We start from the raw sequence: 20,343 nt of genomic DNA on the forward strand, positions 1-20,343 counted from the left end.
AACACCGGTGCATCGCTACATACGAATGCACCGGACGTCTTATCCTTTAGGCCACGATGACTTCAAACGTAAAAACGAGATGCCGGTATCATCGCGAACAATTCCTCAGAGCACTCCCGTCGCTTTCTATCTTAGCTGTATAATTAGTTCTTATCAGCGAATAAAACATCCACATTCCTAATAACTTGAGTCGTATATAAACAGTAAATTTGCCCAATTAAGTGATTCACGGCGATTAAGCATTCTCGTGTTCCCAGAAAAGCGGTCTACGATTACTGGTTTGAGAAAAATCTCGTTTCACGCCCAGTTTCGTAATGAAGGAAGCGGCATATGGCGACTTTGCGCAAACACTCGGATGTTAGCCATTACTTGTCGACTAGTCGCGCGAGTGGCTGCACGGTTGTAAACGGTATATTTAGTAAGTTATTGGGAGAATTAACTTTTTTTTTTACTGGTGGTAAGACCTCTAGTGAGTCCGCAGGGATAGGTGAGGTTCGAAGTCGTCGTGGCCTAAAGGATAAGACGTCCGGTGCATTCGTATGAAGCTATGCACCGGTGTTCGAATCCCGCAGGCGGGTACCAATTTTTCTAATGAAATACGTACTCAACAAATTGTTCTCGATTGACTTCCACAGTGAAGGAATAACATCGTGTAACAAAAATCAAACCCGCAAAATTATAATTTGCGTAATCACTGGTGGTAGGACCTCTTGGGAGTCCACACGGGTAGGTACCACCACCCCGCCTATTTCCGCCGTGAAGCAGCAATGCGTTTCGGTTCGAAGGGTGGGGTAGCCGTTGTAACTATACTTGAGACCTTAGAACTTGTATCTCGACGTGGGTGGCGCATTTACGTTGTAGATGTCTATGGACTCCAGTAACCACTTAACACCAGGTGGGCTGTGAGCTCGTCCATCTTTCTAAGCAATAAAAAAAAAACCATCGCACCGCCCGCCACCGGAGTAGAGTTCATCCATACTACCTGGAGCCACTGCGGTCATCCACAGTGTGTTTCCAGAGGTATTTTTTGCTACGTACCATCCGGCTATGGAATGAGCTCCCCTCCACGGTGTTACCCGAGCGCTATGACATGTCCTTCTTCAAACGAGGATTGAGGAGAGTATTAAGCGGTAGGCAGAGGCTTGGCTCTGCCCCTGGCATTGCTGAAGTCCATGGGCGACGGTAACCACTCACCATCAGGTGGGCTGTATGCTCATCTGCCTACAAGGGCAATAAAAAAAATCATCTTATATGCCTACAAAAATTCTAAAAGGCAAATAGACAGCTCTAACAATTTCGGATAGTATAAAAACATTTTTTTACGGGTAATGTACTGACTGCAATTAGTTGTGTTGCGTATGTACATACGTGTCAGAGCTAGCTTTAGATTAAGGGTCCCTAATAACCATATTTACTAAGACGAAAATTACATAATACTGTGATTGGCAAATTAAACTTCCTTTCCACTAATATAAAAGGCCCTGAAATTTTCAGCTCGTAAAATTATTACTTCTTTCTCAAATTTTAGACAAAAAAAAACCTTTCCTGATATTTAAATAAGATACTTTTTTACAACTTTATAGGTTTCATTCAAAATACTCAAGTTAATTAATGAAACGAAGAATTCAATTCCTTTATTTTCTAGAAACGATTACGTAATAGCCTACGTCAAAGCATCTCATCAAAAAGACACGTTTTTCATTATCTCACTCCTCACATACGGAATTCGAACCAACAACACAATAACAATAATTTCTTTCTAAAATTAGATCAACTTTCAAATAAGGCGCATTCACCGGCATTCCTCTTAAACTTATCCCGTTTCATGTCGAATACATTTTGATTCGAGTTTCGATTGCCATCGCATGCACCCAACATAGTACTGTAGGCGATTTGTATGTTAATCAACCTATCATATTGCAAGTGCAGTTTAGTAACAATATTGTTGATAAGACTGCGAAATTATTGTATTACTGGAAACTCTGACTGATTCTTTAGTGTTATTGAGTGTTTGTGTAAAAGTCATGTGCATATCAAATGATTTTCAGCCTTAAAGGCTGTTAATCTATATATATAAAAATGAATTGCTGTTCGTTAGTCTCGTTAAAACTCGAGAACGGCTGGATCGATTTGGCTAATTTTGATCTTGAATTATTTGTGGAAGTCCAGAGAAGGTTTAAAAGCTAGATAAATATGAAAATGCTCCAAATTGAATAAAAATCACAATTTTGTTTTCCCTTTATTGTTTTCGTTTTCAGCAAAAATCGTCAAAGTAGATTTTTCTATTGATTTCGATCAACGTGTACTAAATCTATAATAAATAGATTTTGTCAAACTCTTTTGTGGAAATTATTAACGATAAATGCTGACCGTGTAATAAAATCAATCATTATTTCACTAACTTAGCTTTATTAACTATAAAAAACAATTATATTGTTTATTTACTAAGCTCTTCTCATTAGGAAAGATCGCCCTAAGAATACGAATTATATTAATTACAAACGGTCGATGTATTACTGATGCGATTCAAGTCAAGATCAAGCACAATGTATGTACTAGATGATTGAGTACCGTTTAAATGATTATATTGTATAGTCACTTGAAGGTTGAATTGAAGTCGTTGTGGCCTAACGGATAAGACGTCCGATGTATTCGTGTTGAGCGATGCATCGGTGTTCGAATCTCAGACGGGTACCAATTTTTCTAATGAAATACGTACTCAAATGTTCACGATTGACTTCCACGGTGAAGGAATAGCATCGTGTAATAAAAATCAAACCCGCAAAATTATAATTTGCGTAATTATTGGTGGTAGGACCTCTTGTGAGTCCGCGCGGGTGGGTACCATTACCTTACCAATTTCTGCCGTGAAGCAGTAATGCGTTTCGGTTTGAAGGGTGGGGCAGCCGTTGTAACTATACTTGGGACCTTAGAACTTATATCTTTTTTTTTTTTTTTTTTTTTTTTTTTCCTACCTAAGCTGATAGCCCTAGCGGCTATGTCAGCGTAACCCTAACTTTAGTAGGTGAGCTCACGGGGCTCAAACCTGACGATGTTGCTAACACGAACCCTAGCAAGAGTCGTGCTTCGCAGAATCTACCACCGGATCGGAAACGCGACCCACTGAGAAGATCCGGCGAGAAACTCAGTGGGCTGTGTCTGAGAGTTAATTTACTCGTCGAGCCCTTCGTCGCAAGCGACGGGTTCGACGAGAACGGTGACCGGTGCTTGAATTACCTAAAAGCACCGTTAGTTGATCGGGTGGATCCGAGATGACGTGTTTTGGGCGACGTCGACTGCTTTCCATTCTGTCCGCAGGATCGGGAATGTAGTTACCGGCGGCCACGATGAGAGGGTTCTCGTGTCGTGCCGCTTTATCGAAGTGGCGCATGGACGCCGACTGCAGATACTTACTGATGGACTCTAAGTCCAGGTCGTCATGGAGGTCGACGTTCCTGACGAACCACGGGGCTCCGACGGCTATCCTGCAAAAACGGGATTGAATGATTTGAAAGGATTTTAAGTGTATGCGGGCCGCGTGAGCGAACACTACACTTGCATAGGTCATGACGGGGCGTATGCAAGTTTTGTAGAGTGTCACCTTATTTCTAAGGGACACTTTACTTCGCCTACATATCATCGGGTAGAGACGTCCTAGAATGAAGGCGGCACGGTCGCGTACCGTCTTAATGTGGGGGCGGAATGTCATCCTACTGTCGAGGGTGACGCCTAAGTACTTGACCTTCGGGGCCCACGGTATGGGCTGGTCGAACATCGTGATTGGGCGAACGGCGGGGGCGGGGGTGTTGACGCGCCTAGTCGGGAGAGGGATGCTCAGCGTGGTGTTCGGAGGGCGACCCCTTTTGAAGAGCACCGCTGTGCTTTTCGTGGGGTTGATGTCGATGCGCCACTTCCGGAACCACTGTCCCATGGTGGTAGCTGCGGTCTGAAGTCGTCGATGAAGCAACGCCTTCTTCCTACACGAGTAGTAGATGGCGGTGTCGTCGGCGAAGAGCGCCAGATGGGTCTCCGGAGACCGGGGTATATCGTTGATATACAAACTGAATAGTAACGGGGAGAGGGCGGAGCCTTGCGGGACTCCGGCTGTGACGTGACGGGGCCGGGAACGCGTTCCCTCGACTCGATATCGGAACGAACGGTTCGACAAGTAGTCTCGTATGATGAGCACGAGTCTGTCTGGCACTCCCATGTTATACAGTTTGTATATCAAACCGTTGTGCCAGACTTTGTCGAACGCCTTCGCTATATCGAAGAAGAGGGCTCCTGTCGGAATGGGTTTCCGCCTGTTCAGCCCTAGTAAGATGTGCTCCGTGAGGCGGTGCACTTGATGGACGCACGAGTGTCTGGCGCGGAATCCAAATTGCTCGTCTATAAGAATTTTATTCGCGGATACGAAATCCCAGAGGCGTTTACGAAGGAGCCGTTCGTATAATTTGCCTATCGCCGGGAGGAGACTGATGGGGCGGTAACTCGCGGTTTCGTTATTCGGTTTGCCCGGCTTGTGTATGCCGATAACGTCCGCTTCTTTCCACGCCGCGGGAAAGATGCAGTTCGTCATAGCAGCATTTAATATCGTGGCCAACATCGTTATCAGTTGGGCTGGTAACAGTTTTAGCGCGCGGTTGCGGATGCCGTCGGAGCCGGGAGCTTTCCGTGGTTGTAGGCTATCGATCGCCTCCTTGACCTCGGAAGTGGTAATGGGGGGTAACGCGTCCGAGGGCGGCAGGGAAGCTCTGCGCTCGACCTCCCTGTCGACGAACTCGGTGTGTTCGGGGTCCGCGTGTTGAGTGCTGGTGGTGCACTGTTCTTGCAGTGCATCGGCCAGCAACTCTGCCTTGTCATCGTCATCGTAAGCCGGTGATTGGCCTGAGGGGCGTACGAGAGGCGGCATAGTGGCTATAGTTTCGGACTTGAGGGTCCTAGCTAGTCGCCAGTATGCTTGGTGGGTGGGCGCGAGTTCTTCTAAATAACTATCCCAGTTTTCGTTTCGGGCGTCGCTTAAGCGGGATTTGACCTCCCGCTGTAAGCGACGCATCCGAGTCCGGTTTGAATCCGTGGGATATCGATCGTAGGCCCGGATTGCCGCGTTCCTAACTCTTACGAGGTCCCTAAGATCGGGGGAAAGTCTGATGCGGTGGAAGCAGTCCTCCACATCGACTTGCTTAGAAGATCTTATGATCGCCGTCGAGACGTGATCAGTGAAGATGTTTATGGATTCGACGGTATCCTCGGGGGATGGAGTTGAATCCGGGCCGCAAGGGAGGATTGGTGGAGCGGTGTCAGCTAAGCACGTGCCCAGCTTCTTCCAATCCACCATGGTCCTCATATCTGGTTCTCGGTTGACTGGGCGACCGAGCTGCATTACGACAGGTCGGTGGTCTGAGTCGAGTTCTGACATTGCCTCGATGGAGCGTAAGCGCAGAGTTACGTTCCTCAGCAGTGCCAGATCTATTGTGCTCGGACGACGCGCGGCGTTGTACGGATAGCACGTGGGGGTCGGGGGGTTGAATATTTCGAATGTGAGGTCGTCTATGAACGCGTCGAGACGCCTACCGTTCACATTCGTGCGATGGCAGTTCCACCTAGTGTGGTGGCAATTTAAATCGCCTGCCAGGATGACCGCGTCCCCCATACCGAGCAGTGTCTCGAGGTCACTGCTCAGGAGGGGTTTGTCAGGGGGGAGATAGACGGATGCGATGACGATCGGCTGGTGTCCCGTCAGCGCGATGCGGCACACTGACGCCTCGATATGTAAGAGCGAGGGAGTATCGAGAGGGACGCAGTGCAGGGCCCTCTTATAGTAAATGACAGTCCCGCCCTTACGGGTGGAGAGTCTGTCATTCCTAACCATGACGTAATTCGCGACTTTGGGGTCGCGACGCGAGGGCTTTAGGAAGGTCTCCTGCACCAGAAGGATGTCGATGAGATTGTCGCGAAGAAACTCATAAACTTGATCGCGCTGACGCGCGAGTCCGTTAGCATTATAAAATGCTAACTTTAAGGAACGCGGTTTTACCCTACCGTTGTTGGCCATTGATTACCGGTAATCAAGCCAGCGTACGCTGGACGGACTCGATGACGTCCATATGGTCGAACGTCGCGTATAGGCGGTCATCGGCCGTGACTGCCCTGCGCATGGCGTCGGCGAACGAGCGCATGCGATCTATATTTATCGCGGCGATATAATCACGCACGATTGAAAAGTCGTTTACGGCAGGCCGCGCGGGGCCGGGGCGAGGCGCGGGACCGGGTGCGAGGGCGGGGCGCGGCGCGAGCAGGGGCTGGGGTGCCGGTGGTTTCCCTGCCAACGTGAGCGGCAGCGGTTTTGCCCACGCGGAGACGGTGGGCACCGGTGCCGGCACGAAGGCAGGTTTCGGCGCGCGGGGCGCCGAAGTCTTTGGGCCGACGGTTTTAGATGGCGCGTTGGCCAGACGCTTCCGCGGGGCCTTGGGGCATCCGCGGTAGTTGGCTGTGTGGCCCTGCTTCTGGCAGAGCACACAGCTCGGCGGTTCGGTCGCGGTCTCTTTGACCCGCGAACAGTCGGCTGTCGCGTGGTCACCGAGGCACTTTACGCACCGCGGACGTGCGTGGCAGTTGCGCGCGGAGTGGCCATACAGTTGGCACCTATGGCACTGACCGGGAGTGCCTTTTTTGTGTGGGGCCTCGACGGTGACCCCTGATAACCCGCAAACGGTGCGGAGGCTTGAGGCAATTCGTTTGCCTTCGGCGGTTGGTTCCAACGCGACGAGAACCATGTTATACGCGAATTTATCGCGCCCGCTGTGCATACGGTGCACACTTATGATTGGGTACGTTTGCCTGATTAGGTCTTCCTTGATTAGCTCGACGTCGAGCTCTTTTGGTACTCCGCGTATTACTACGCGGAGCTCGCGGTCCTCCTGGAGTGCATAGGTGTGGTATCCTATGCTCTCCTTTCGGAGGTAAGAAGTGAGGGCCCTATGGTCGCCCGGCGTTGCGACCTTTATTTGAATCCCGTGCGCAAGATTACGCGCTTGGGAATAGTTGATTTTGTTGGCCGTAAGGGCCTGGGATACCCGGTTCCACGCGGATTTTTCACGTAGGATTACGGGCGGGGGCGCGACGATTTTGTTGACGGGCGCGGGTTTCGGCGACGGAGTTGCGCGACGAGGGGAGTCGGGTGTGACCACGACTTTAGGACGCGACGCGTTCGCGGCCTTAGGCTGTTTTGGCGCCGTGGACGGTTCCACGGCACGGGCGCGTTTTTTGCCGCGCGTGACGGTTTGGAACCCATCCGAGGGTCCGGGTTCGGGGCTGGCGGCCGACTCGAACTCCATTTCCGACTCGGAGTCGGAGCCGGAGCTCGATGCCGCGCATGACGCGATCGACGCGGGCGCGGGGGTGGGGGGCGACATCGGCGAGTCTGGGATATTCGCGGCGGCGGCGAGCGGTGCGCGGGACTGAGCTGCTAGTTTGGCTTTATGGGCCCTAAATTGAGTCATGATGTCCGGGCAAAACTCCCGGACGAAAAGGACGAACATGGCGGGGTCGTCGTCCGCCATGGTGGTTGTGCCCAGGGGGGGCGTCCCCGGGACTTAAAGCAACTCGCCGAAAGGCGAGTCCCCTGAGTAGGAGTTCACCCCCTGCGCTTTACCAGCAACAAGGGGGGGAGTGCCTTTGCCGTGAAAACGGCAGTCGGCTGGGGATTGGGGTGGAAGTTGGGAAGGTGGGGAGAACTTATATCTCAAAGTGGGTGGCGCATTTACGTTATAGATGTCTATGGGCTCCAGTAACCACATAACACCAGGTGGGCTGTGAGCTCGTCCAACCATATAAGCAATAAAAAAATAAAATAAAGTTTGACTTGCACAGTGCAAGTCAGTCTTCAAGTTATTGTCCTCTTCGAGTTTTGAAAACAATTCTTAGCAGTAAGCAGCGATATGGTTTTAGCCCTGGCATATTAGTGATGTACCTGAGCGACAGTGACCTCGTAAAACAATACTGTTGGCCGCGAAATATAGACAATTTTTTCAGTTAATAGCTATGCTTGACTTCTGAGTCGTTTTTAAGTTTTAAGAGTACTTTTTACAGCTTAGTATAGTATTTTCTGGACTGCGCTTATGATTATCATTTTTGTATTGAGTTTAACGGTCGATCTTAAAAACCCTCATGTGCAATTCTCATTTTTGGTCATGAATTATTCAATAAATACTAAAGTAAGTAACTCGATCAAGTCGAATAGACTATTCAAACGCGGCTTGAGAAAGTGACCAGAATGCAGACATCCGGATATTTTCTTGGAAAATTCTAAGTGACAATTGAGAAGAATTAACACCGAGTATAGAAAATGTTTAAAACGTGTATTAGAAAATATAATATGTCGTATAATATGTATTTAATAAATAAATGGCCTTGTTTAATTTTGTACTTACGTTGATCCTATCGAATGTGTAGTTACTGATGTACCTGAAAAACAAAAATGTAGTGTTAATTATTTTGGTTAATTGATGTTCATTATATTACTGGTCTAAAAATATAGGATGTTTTAGATACCGCTAGATTCCAATATCTCGCTCAAAATTTGAGCACGAACCACTCACGTGTTCTAGTTTCGAAGGCAGGACGACCAATTGAGAACTCGACCTCATGTCTCAAGGTGGATCCAGTTACCATGTATTCGCAGATGGCATGGTGCACTTTTGGATTGTCCATAATCCTTTAAACCAAATAAAGATGTAACGAATTATGACCTGCGTCAAATAAATAAATAAAAAAGAAAACTTCACTACAATCGATTTCATTTGGAACGCTGTCGTAAAAAGCTTTTGTATTAAGAATAAAAAAAAAAACTTTACATAAAAAGATACGGATTGACATCTGTCAGAACGATTTCTCATTGCGCTCGGTTGAGCAAAATCAGGTATCTGTTATTTTTTATTTTTTTTAAATAATTCATAAGAGCCACAATGGTTAATGTGTTTTACAGCTAAAAACAAAAGTTATGAAGCAATAAGTTGGATCGTGTGGCTCGGCGGAATCATACGTGCATCTCAAAAGTAAGTCGGAGATTTGAATACGTCTCAGTCGCTTACCTAAACGTCACACATAAAGTTCAATAGAGAAATTGTTATATTCTGATCATTTCTGGTACCTCCTGTACAACTAAAGACTTACAAATGAAAGGGAATTTAAGTCTCTCGGTTAATAATACTAACTAGAGGTCCCGCAATAGTCGAAAATCGACTATAATTAATTGAAATTGTAAGTTTGTACACTATTATGATTGTATTTTCAACGCCAAGACTACACTATAGAAAAATATTAATAAAGACAAAAAAAATATTAAATTTATTCTCAATTTGACCACAGACGTCAAGAACAAAAGTTTGACAATAAATAAATAGTATGCATGCGTGTGTGCGTCAAATACATGGTATGTAGTGTGTGTAATGTTTTCTTTATTGATTTAATGTATCTTTTATGCATTATTTAAAAAAAATATTATGATTGTGCATTTCTTTTCTATATTCTCTATAAGTGTGGAAAATTTCATACTCCTCCGAGGCATAATTTTCGTAAAAAGGGATACAAAGTTTTTGCTTCACGTATTAATATATAGATTTTTAAAAAAAAGTTCGTGAAATATCAACTAGTATTAGTAGACGGTGCGATTTGAGGAATGAAGAAGAATGAGGAATGAGGAATGAATGAGGAATGAGAAATGTCACAGACTGACAAGTAAAAATTTATATCCAACCAGTTAATACGTTTAAATATAATTATATCGTTCTTCAAAAATATCTAGCGCTAACGTAAAGGAATTCTGAACATTTTAAAACGACTTTTATTAGCACGGTTTCTGCAATGATTGGAATCCAGGTCGGTTGTTGCAATTCATTTTAAACTTAATTCTGATGAGCTAGACTTGAAATTTCAAACATTAGTATTGGAATGGAATTCAGGAATGAGAAATGGAAAAAAATAAGATAAAAACGACAAGAAGCTAGCTATCTATCATCAGCTACCATAGCTAAGTTATGCTGGTCGACTTACAAAAACTGCATTTCATTGCTATTGCGATTGCTACTTTATCTTTGTCCACCTCTGTTAGCAACCTCAGGGGCTATACTAGCTTCACCAGCTCACGATACTCAACTTGGCGAATTTGCTAACACTAGCCCTAGCAAGAGCAATGCTTCACTGAATCTACTACGGGGTCAGAATTGCGACCCACCGGGAAGATCCGGCGAGAAAGTCAGTGTGCTGTGTCTGTGAGTTAATTTTCATGACAAACCCTTCGTTGGATTCGACAGGCTCGCAGAGAACGGTGCTTAGAATGCCGAAAAGCACAGATAGTGGATCGGGAGGAACCGAAGTGACGTTCCCACGGTGGGAGCACCCGGGTGTTGGGGCAGGACTTCTCTTTGCGGGCTATCGTCGCCCGTATGGTCAAGGGGTAGTTTCCTGTGAGAAATTAGGGGAGGTGAAGGACCTCGACCCTTCTCTTCTCCCCTTCTTCCTCTCAGGAGGCGCCGGAGTCCGACATAACCCGGTCCGTTACCCCCCTCGACCGGGTATCCGTAAATGGATTGCCCAGCGTTAAAAAACAAAAAGGAGCCGAAGTGACGTGATTTGGGTGATGGAGACTGTTTATCGTTGGTAAGGAATATATAGTCAATAGCTATTACAATGAACTTGCAGTTTTATTCCCGTGTAAACAAGACTAACTTTAGATTTTATGAAATGTTATTGTCACCATAACCACTATTACGTAGAGATATAACTATTAAAATACAACAAATACGGTCGCTTTTTGACCATACACTTAAGAAATGAGAAAGTTTTTTAATCGACTTTAATTTGTTTTAAGTTAAGTTAATCAATTACTCTATCGTTTGTCGACAGATTTTGAAAATTATTGATTTATTCAGAAGGGGTTATCGAGGCGAACGATTTGTTAAGTTTAGTTTATACAGAATGAATTTCTACCGCGGGTTGTTTAATGTAGATAATTTTCTTGTTAACAATAGAAACTTCTAGATTAATTTGAGAAAAAAATATGGAAGAAACATTCCGTGATTTCTTTTCATTAATAATAATGGAACAATTCGTGTTTTATTCGTTCTTTAATAAGCTATTACAGGTTTCAGCACGCTTAAGAAATACTTTAATAGCTACATACATAAAATAGTATTTAAGTAACATAGTAAAATTGAATAATGATTTTCGAATAAAAAACCCTGGGTAGATAATAATGCAAACAAGCTTGAAGTTTTCAAATGTGCTAAAAAAATACAGCGTCGTGATTTCACTAATTCATTTGACGACTAAAAGGAAGTTAGTAGAGTGATGATTACTAAAACATAGCTTGAGGAATAAATATTATTTTGGGTTGTTTTCATTAAGAAACTATACTAGATTTACAATTATTCAAATCGAGAGGTCAAAGGCTATTTGGTTTAAACGACATTTTTGTAACTTTACAAGATCCCTTAAAAGGAAAATCCCTCCTTTTAAAGAATAAAATTTGAAAAAAATATCATAACAAAAAAAAAACTTCTTCAGCTATTTGAACGGAGTAAGCTTCATTGAATTTCAATTAAAAGCATCGAATTGTTGATGCTAATGCCAAATAAAACGAACGTTTGATAACAAAGATAAATGTCGCGTATTAGGCGAATTGTCGCTTAAGCCAAACAGCCTTTCACCGCTCGAAATAGTAATCCTATTACAAATGTAGTACAATGCTATAATAATTTTGGAATATTCTGAGAAGCAGCATCTTTTTTATTTTTCATTGCTTTGATGGGTGGACGAGCTCACAGCCCACCTGGTGTTAAGTGGTTACTGGAGCCCATAGACATCTACAACGTAAATGGGCCATCCACCTTGAGATATAAGTTCTAAGGTCTCAGTATAGTTACAACGACTGCCCCACCCTTCAAGTCAAAACGCATTACTGTTTCACGGCAGAAATAGGCGGGTGTGGTACCCATCCGTGCGGACTCACAAGAGGTCCTACCACCAGTAAAAAGCATCTTAGAAATCTTAAAATCTTTTATTTTTACTGCCCTTGTAGGCAGACGAGCTAATAGCCCATCTGATGGTGAGCGGTTACCGTCGCCCATGGACTTCAGCAATGCCAGGGGCATAGCCAAGCCGCTGCCTACCGTTAAATCTACTTGTCAACGACCAAATGAAATACAAACGAAAAAGTCTGTCAAAGTAATAAATTCCTTTAAAATAATATTGCTAATTGATTGCCAAATAGATACGAAAGTTGAATATTTTTTTTACTCACGATAAGCAGTTCTAAATTACGCACCATAAAAAGATAAATTTGATTCGTTTTCCATGTCAGAGATTTCGTCCTAATTGATTAGTATTCAAAAGTGCATACATTATTAAAAAAAAAAAAGATGTCTGTATTTCAAAATCCACTTTCAGAGAATATATATGTGTAATTTATAACGAGTTTATGATGCATCCGAGGAATAGGTAAAATAGCAGTAGCCATCTTTTTTAATACGCTTTTATTAGCTTCAGACGTATGTAGGTATGTATGTAACGGAATCTTTGAACATGATTTTGACCCCCTTCAAAATCTCGGATTAACTCTGACATACTTTATTAAGGAACAATGACAATTCAATATTAAAAAAAAAAAAGATTTGCAAAAATTGGAATTCAACTAAAAAATTAAAAATAAATAATAAATACGCTTTTATAGAAAATCCAACAAAAAATTTGAAAATAAATTTTAATATATTTGAATTAAAAATAGTGTAATAAAAAATGATTTTATTGTAAAAAAAGCGTGTGATGCATGGTATCAGTAGTTATAAATATTTTATGAACAGATATGAGTAGAAGGGTTATTTTGATAATATCCTGAAAAGCACCCGACACTTTTTTTAATTGCGTATTTTATAGTTGGATTTTCTATAAAAGCGTATTTTTTGGATTTTTTTCAACTATTTTTTTATTTTATTGTCTAACTTAAATTAATTCATATTATTTTTCATCATTCATCTGATTGTAAGTGGCTACTGAGGTATATCCATCACTAGTGAAAGTCACCGCCTATCTTAAGATATGCTGAGCTCTCTGTATTGTCAAACAGGAAGGCGAATTCGCGACAGAATCAGCCAAGATCGTACTTTCCGCTTACATATAGCTACACCTAATGCCCGTGAGATGATGATAAAAATTAATGAATGAGGTAGAGATAGAGAGCACCGGTATAGATCGAAGAGAACGTTTTGGAATAGAAACTTCACTCATGTAGGTACTTAAAAGCTTCTGGACAGTTTTCTTATTGCGGAGATGGTTGAACAAGCTCCTGGTCTATCCAGTGTAAAATGGCCGCTGGAGCCAATTGAATAAATATAATATGAATAAATAAATAAATATTTACTAACAATCACGCCACGTTAACTGGTCCCGTGATAAGTTCGTAAAGAACTTGTGTTACAGGTACCAGATAACGGAAATAAATGTAAGATTTTTATTATACACATTCATATATTTAATATACATCCATAACCCTGGAAAATACATTTATATTTATCATACAAATATCTTCCCTTGGCGGGATTCGAACCCGCGACCCCCTTGTGTAGTGACCATGTCACTTACCACTACACCAGACGGCCGTTAACATCACAACTCGTATAAATGTACGCGGTAGAAAGATCATCAAATAAACTCTACTCAAAGTTGATGCTTGAGTGAAAAACTTGTGATTATAAAAAGAAGTCGTCGTGGCCTAACGGATAAGACGTCCGGTGCATTCGTGTTGAGCGAATCTCAGGCGGGTACTAATTCTTCTAATGAAATACGTACTCAACAAATGTTCCCTATTGACTTCCACGGTGAAGGAATAACATCGTGTAATAAAAATCGAACACGCAAAATGATAATTTACGTAATTAGTAATGGTAGGACCTGTTCTGAGTCCGCACGGGTAGATACCACCACCCTGTCTATTTTTGCCGTGAAGCCGTTGTAACTATACTTGAGACCTTAGAACTTATATCTCAAAGTGGGTGGCGCATTTACGTTGTAGATGTCCATGAGCTCCAGTAAGCACTTAACATCAGGTGGACTGTGAGCTCATCCACCCATCTAAGCAATAAAAAAAAAACGGGACATAGTAACAACATTCCTCCGGCACTTCGAAGATTCTATTCCGCTTCCACACTCAAACAACAAAAGCAATAGTGGAAAATAACACCCCGAGTACTAACTACTAGCTGCAAAATGACATAATCGGATTGACATCTCTCCGAACGGATCTCAGATCACGGTCGGTTGGACAAAATCAGGTATCAATCACAATTAAAAAATACAGTACAGTTACCGTAATAGTTTGTTATTATTTTTGTGTGTCGTAAAGCGAAAAACACACTATAAACTTTTTTAAAAGCACTATCTACATTTATAATTTTTTAAACGAGGGGCAGGAGGGAAGAGGGATGAGAGGAGGAAGGAGAAAGGGGTAAACAAGTGTAAACAGCATCACTATTATTTTTTCTTCTTTCCTTTTTTTTCTTTTTTCTTTTCTTCTTTATAATTTCTTCTTCATACTTGAAACGTGCATGTAATCTATTATTTGCATGAAATAAAAGGCTTATTATTATTATTATTATTAAAGCGAAAAAAACATCGATTCCAGAACTCGCTTTTAATGCAATCGAAGAACGATACACTCATGTTTCATCCAAGAGTTTTTTTTATTGATTATATGCGTGGACAAGCTCACAGCCCACATGGTATTAAGTCATTTCTGGAACCCATAGACTTCTACGTCGTAAATGCGCCACCCACCTTGAGATATCAGTTCTAAGGTCTCAGTATAGTTACACTCATGGAAATCAGCCAAGATAGTAAATAACCTATTGTATGTCTACGGCTTTTTTTATTTATTGCTCGAGCAGGCAAACGAGCATACGGCCCACCTGATGGTAAGCGGTTACCGTCGCTCATGGACGTCAGCAATCCCAGGGGCAGAGCCAAGCTGCTGCCTACCGCTTAATACTCTCCACAAGCCTCGTTTAAAGAAGGACATGCCATAGCGCTCGGGAAACACCGTCGAGGGGAGCTCATTCTAAAGCCGAATGGTACGTGGCAAACATGATCTCTGGAAACGCACTATGGATGAACGCAGTGGCTTCAAGTAGTATGGATGAAGCCTACTCTGGTGGCGGGCGGTGCGATGGTAAAAACGAGATGATAGTAACATCTCAAATAATTCGTGGGCTGAAAAAGACTTTCCGAATGAGCTTCATATGATGACACTTATGATTTGTCATATACCCGATCCTGTAGACCGAATGGTAAACAGTCGACGCCGCGCTAAACACGTCATTACGGATCCTCCCGATCCATTAACGGTGCTTTTAGGTTCCACAAGCACCGGTCACCATCGTCGTCGAACCCGTCGCTTGCGACGAAGGGCTCGACGAAAGAATTAACCCATAGAGCCACACAGCCCACTGAGTTTCTCGCCGGATCTTCTCAGTGGATCGCGTTTCCGATTCGGTGGTAGATTCTGTGAAGCACTGCTCTTGCTACGGTCAGTGTTAGCATCACTCCGGTTTGATCCCCGTGAGCTCATAACGCTGAAATAGCCTCTCAAAGCTATCAAGCTTAGGTAGGAAAAAAAATAGTTTGTCATATGCTGGTTGCTTAGCAACGGATTCGATGTGATCTCTAGACGAGCTCATAACGAGTGCAATATGGGAAAAAAAAAACTATTACTTTGCTGTCTGTACGAATAGAGCAACATAATTAATGGTAGAACGATTCAATTGAATCAGTGGTATGCGTCGATATTCATTGTGGTCGGATGATGGCGACTTTCTACCCACCTGCGGAGGTGTCACATTGCCCAGCGTCCGTCTGCGTGCGGTTTCTGTATCATGAATTATGACAGACAAACGGAACGCTTGCTTTTAGATTTTTATATACGAATCATTAACTTGTCGATGAACTGTGATACTGTGAATAGATTACGAGTTTTTAAAGGCGTTTCAGTTGGTTGTTTGAGAATATACGTGTGTCATTTTGGCTGTCTTTAATCATTCTTACTCAACTGCCAAAATAGAGTAATTATTTTTGAGCGTATGTATACAATTCTAATTTTTTGGTACATTACAACTTTTGAAGGATTTCAGTATATGAGGTGTTATTATAAACATCTGAGTTTTAGGAGTAACGCGTGTATTATGTTAGAAGTGGACTCTTTGATTTGGTGGCCGAGAAAATAAAAGAGGAACAGTAGCTTCTGATCCGGATAGTAATTTATTCTCTTGAATACCTTCACGTACTGAACAAATATTTATATTGTCTTCAAATAAAGTTATAGGGCTTGTTTTTTTTATTTTCAGTTAGCATTTTTAATTCGATTGTGTTTTTTGTTTAATTTTTAAATCAATTTTTACCACCCATCTATTCATGGTAGAACAATACTCACTTTTTTATTATAAAGTATGATTTTTCCAAGTAATTTCAGCCCTCATTCTAAGTACGTACCCAGAACAGATACGTATTTAGTACGCACTAATATTAGTAGTAGGTAACTCAGTAAATTTATTCTAAAGAGGCCAAGGCTTTAAATTCAGCGTTCGAAAACGTAATTAAACCTATAACTACAAACAAAATTTTGTAACAGACAATTCTAAAACTTAATTCAATGTAATAACAATAATGAAGCCGCTAATTATTTATTAGCGTTCATTAAAAAAAAAAACGATTTCGTAACACTATCCGAGTGGCGTAAATCAATAAAAATTTACCACAGTAATCTACGGTCGAATAAAATAGGCAGATCTATTTTGTGTCCCATTCACGCTTACATAGAACACAGAATTGTCGAGCGAGAAGGGTGATATTTGTACGTATTGTAAGACAATAAAACTGAGTCAAGTTTTATTTTATTGCTTAATGTTTACGATTGTTGATGGTGACAATTATATTCCAAGTTTATATTAGACTATCTCAATATTTCTTACTAAAACAATAAAGTTGTATGTCTCTTACAATTCTAATATCATCCTTATTGCTTTGCGTCCGACGTTTGATTTTATCTACTGACGACACAATCATGTGGTCTTTTGATTTTGGTGGAATCGAAAGCTTTTATTGATGATGTTAATTCGTACAGGGTAAGGTCGAATTTCTAGGATCTAAAAATAACAAGTAAAAATACTTAAAAAAAAAAACAAATAAATCTATCTAAGTATGAAAAGTATATCGGCATTATTTAGATTCCCTTTTTTTCTACCTAAGCTGATAAGCCTTGAGACGCTATGTCAGCGTAACCCTAACGTGTAGGTGAGCTCTCGGGGCTCAAACCAGGAGGCGTTGCTAACACTGGCCCTAGCAAGAGCAGTGCTTCGCAGAATCTACCACCGGATCAGAAACACGACTCACTGAGAAGATCCGGAGAGAAACTCAGTGGGCTTTTCCAGTACATAATCGCTATTAGCCTTAGGGGCTATTTCAGCTACATAAGGACAGGTAAGTTAATTATTCTATAAAAGAAAACGCTCGTGAGAATAGCAATATATTTTTTAGTGTAAAATCTAAGCGGCATTTTTTTTTCTATAATATGCTGAAAAATACAATTTTTGTAAGTGAAATCATTTGTAAAATATGTTCATCATACGTAACAAAGCTATTTGAGGTGAAACTTATTTGAAGAATGTATTATAATGGTGTACACAAACCAATGTTTTGTTCATAGAATTAAATGCCGAGGTCAGCCGTAATAGCCAGCTTAAAAATTCATATATAAAATTGCACTCACCCAAAAAACAAGTGAAAGTATTTCGTTTTGACTAGAAACATTTAAGCGGTAACACAATAAAGGCGTGACCGAAGCTATACTATTACATCGCTCGGGGCGCATCTTAGTTTATTGATATTTGAAAAATAAATAATTACTTCAACGGAAAGCTCTGAATTATGACACTTAAGATCCAGCAATTTGGGCGTCACCAAAATACATTTATTTCATATTTTATAATTGAAACAATACAGATGGTGTATATAAATTAAATGGTGCGGCTTTCGTTTTAACGGAGCTTCGAGCTTTGTTGGTGGGCTTTAAGATATATGTAGCCGTTTTAACTCGAAATTTTTAATTAATGATCCTCCTGTAGATTACTTATTTATGGTGAACGACAGCGGTGATAGATTTGGTGAATTTTAATAATTCAATAATCTAAATTCAAAAATAGCCATTGACGCATCGAGATTTAAATTCATTTATGTATATTAAATTTTCTCTTTCGTTGTGCTATTGAAGTTCCGAAAAAAAAACCCAGAATGTTTCCAAAAGAAATTGAGCACACTAAAGTTTGTTAAGAGGCATTAAACAAAAAAAATCAGTCGATAAACAGTAGAGAAAATGGTATTTGTTTTGTTTGATAAATTGATGGCTCTAACTTGAAATAAAGCGAAGCAAAGGTAGAAAAAAATGAAGGTACAGTAATTCGAAAAATATATACTGGTATTCCTTATCTTATATGAATTTTATTTTGTTTTATGAAGATAGAAGTTCTCTATATCTACTTAGTAGTGTCAACATCTACTACATCAATTTCTTTTAGAAAAAAAACACACAATAATTTTCATAAATATTGTTATGTCTTAAAGCATATAATAAACAATAGAAAGTAAATACTCAAAAATTGGCTAAAGCAGACGCCAAACGCATCGACATGATTTCTAATTGGATATAGTTATGGAAGATTTTTTACTGGTGGTAGATACCACCACCCTACCTATTTTCTGCCGTGAAGCAGTAATGCGTTTCGGCTTAAAGGGTAGGGCATCCGTTGTAAATATACTGAGATCTTAGAAGTTATATCTCAAGGTAGGTGGCGGCATTTACGTTGTAGATGTCTATAGGCTCCGGTAACCGCGTAACACTAGGTGGGTCGTGAGCATAAAAAACAAAAATTCTGCTTGGCACGGGTAGGTACTACCATCCTACCTATTTTTTCCGTGAAACGGTAATGAGTTTCGCTTTGAAGGGATGGGCAGCCGTTCTGCATTGAAAATTGAGACTTGGAACTCATGTCTCATGATGGATGGCGGCATTTACGTTGATGTCTATTGACTCCGGTGACCACTTAACATTAGGTAGGCCGTAAGCCCGTCTGTACATATAAGCTATAAAAAAACTATTAGTTTTACATTATGTCCCAATGCCTTTGAAATTTGCATAAACAGTTTTTATATATGATATTTATTACCAAATGAAAAACAGGAACAAATCAATCAAATGCGAACATTTAAAACAACGACAATTAACTTTTTTATAATAAACGTCAAGTGGTATAAGTTTTATCCAATCAACGATCGTGAATCTGGTTTGTAAAGTCTTAATCCCGTGGTAGCGCTGGTGCAACTACCAATTTGTGGGATGATTGATACTAATCCCCTTAATCCGAGTTGTATGAGAGAGAAAAAAAAGTTACTGTGCTTGCCTGTACTGTGCCTTAGAACCAGGCTTCACGAATCTCAGGATAAGGTATTTGTGAAGTATATTCATTTATTCTTATAAAACTTACTGGCTGGCCTGCGTCACTAGTGGCCATTAATAAAGCTAACACCGCCATTGAGACATGAGGCTTTATGCAGACCAAAAGTCTTGCTTTCATAGCATTGCCCGAAAAAGAAGAGTAGCAGTAAGGGTGAATATTTAAGGTAAATCTTAAAACTGGTGGTAGGACTTCTTGTCAGTGCGCATGGATAGGTACCACCACCACCCTGCCTATTTCTACCGTGAAGTAGTAATGCATTTTGGTTTGAAAGACGGGGCAGCCGTTGTAACTATACTCGAATAAGACAAGTAGCGGTAAGGGTGAATATTTAAGGTACATCTTAAAACTGGTGTTAGGACCTCTTGTGAGTCCGCACGGGTAGGGACCATCACCCTGCTTATTTCTGCCGTGAAGCGGTAATGCGTTTCGGTTTGAAGGATGGGGCAGCCGTTGTAACTATACTGAGACTTTAGAACTCATATCATACCAGCCCATATACATCTACAACGTCAATACTTTGTAGAAACCAATTGTGTCAATACGTTGTAGATGTCTATGGCCTCCGGTAACCACTTAAAACCAGTAGGGCGTATGAGCACGTCCTCCCATCACGGCAATAAAAAAAAAAAAGATGTGTAGTGTCGTGGGACACCGAATAGGAAGGAAGTTCCGTACTATTAAATATTAATTTTAAGTTCTATTCGAGGTATAAAAAAAAAAATTCGGGTATAAATTTTTTAATTTGGGATTTTTTATTGATAAAAATAAAAATAATCGCAAGAGTCAA

The 20,343-nt window shown here is 41.4% G+C and overlaps 1 protein-coding gene across 2 annotated transcripts in view; it reads right to left on the minus strand.

Moving 5' to 3' along the window:
* Sox102F (transcription factor Sox102F) overlaps positions 1-20,343 on the minus strand; it is a 419,194-nt gene that overhangs the window by 350,844 nt on the left and 48,007 nt on the right. Inside the window, exon 2 of one of the 2 annotated variants that reach the window (XM_028170974.2) lies at positions 8,433-8,466. The exons of the other annotated variant lie outside the window; for it this stretch is intronic. The gene's annotated coding sequence lies outside the window, so the exon portion shown is untranslated. The remainder of the gene's footprint in view (positions 1-8,432; positions 8,467-20,343) is intronic. 2 annotated transcript variants of the gene reach the window in all.

Source organism: Bombyx mandarina, chromosome A1 (genome assembly GCF_030267445.1).
Source record: "Bombyx mandarina strain Sakado chromosome A1, ASM3026744v2".
Classification (NCBI taxonomy): Eukaryota; Metazoa; Arthropoda; class Insecta; order Lepidoptera; family Bombycidae; genus Bombyx; species Bombyx mandarina.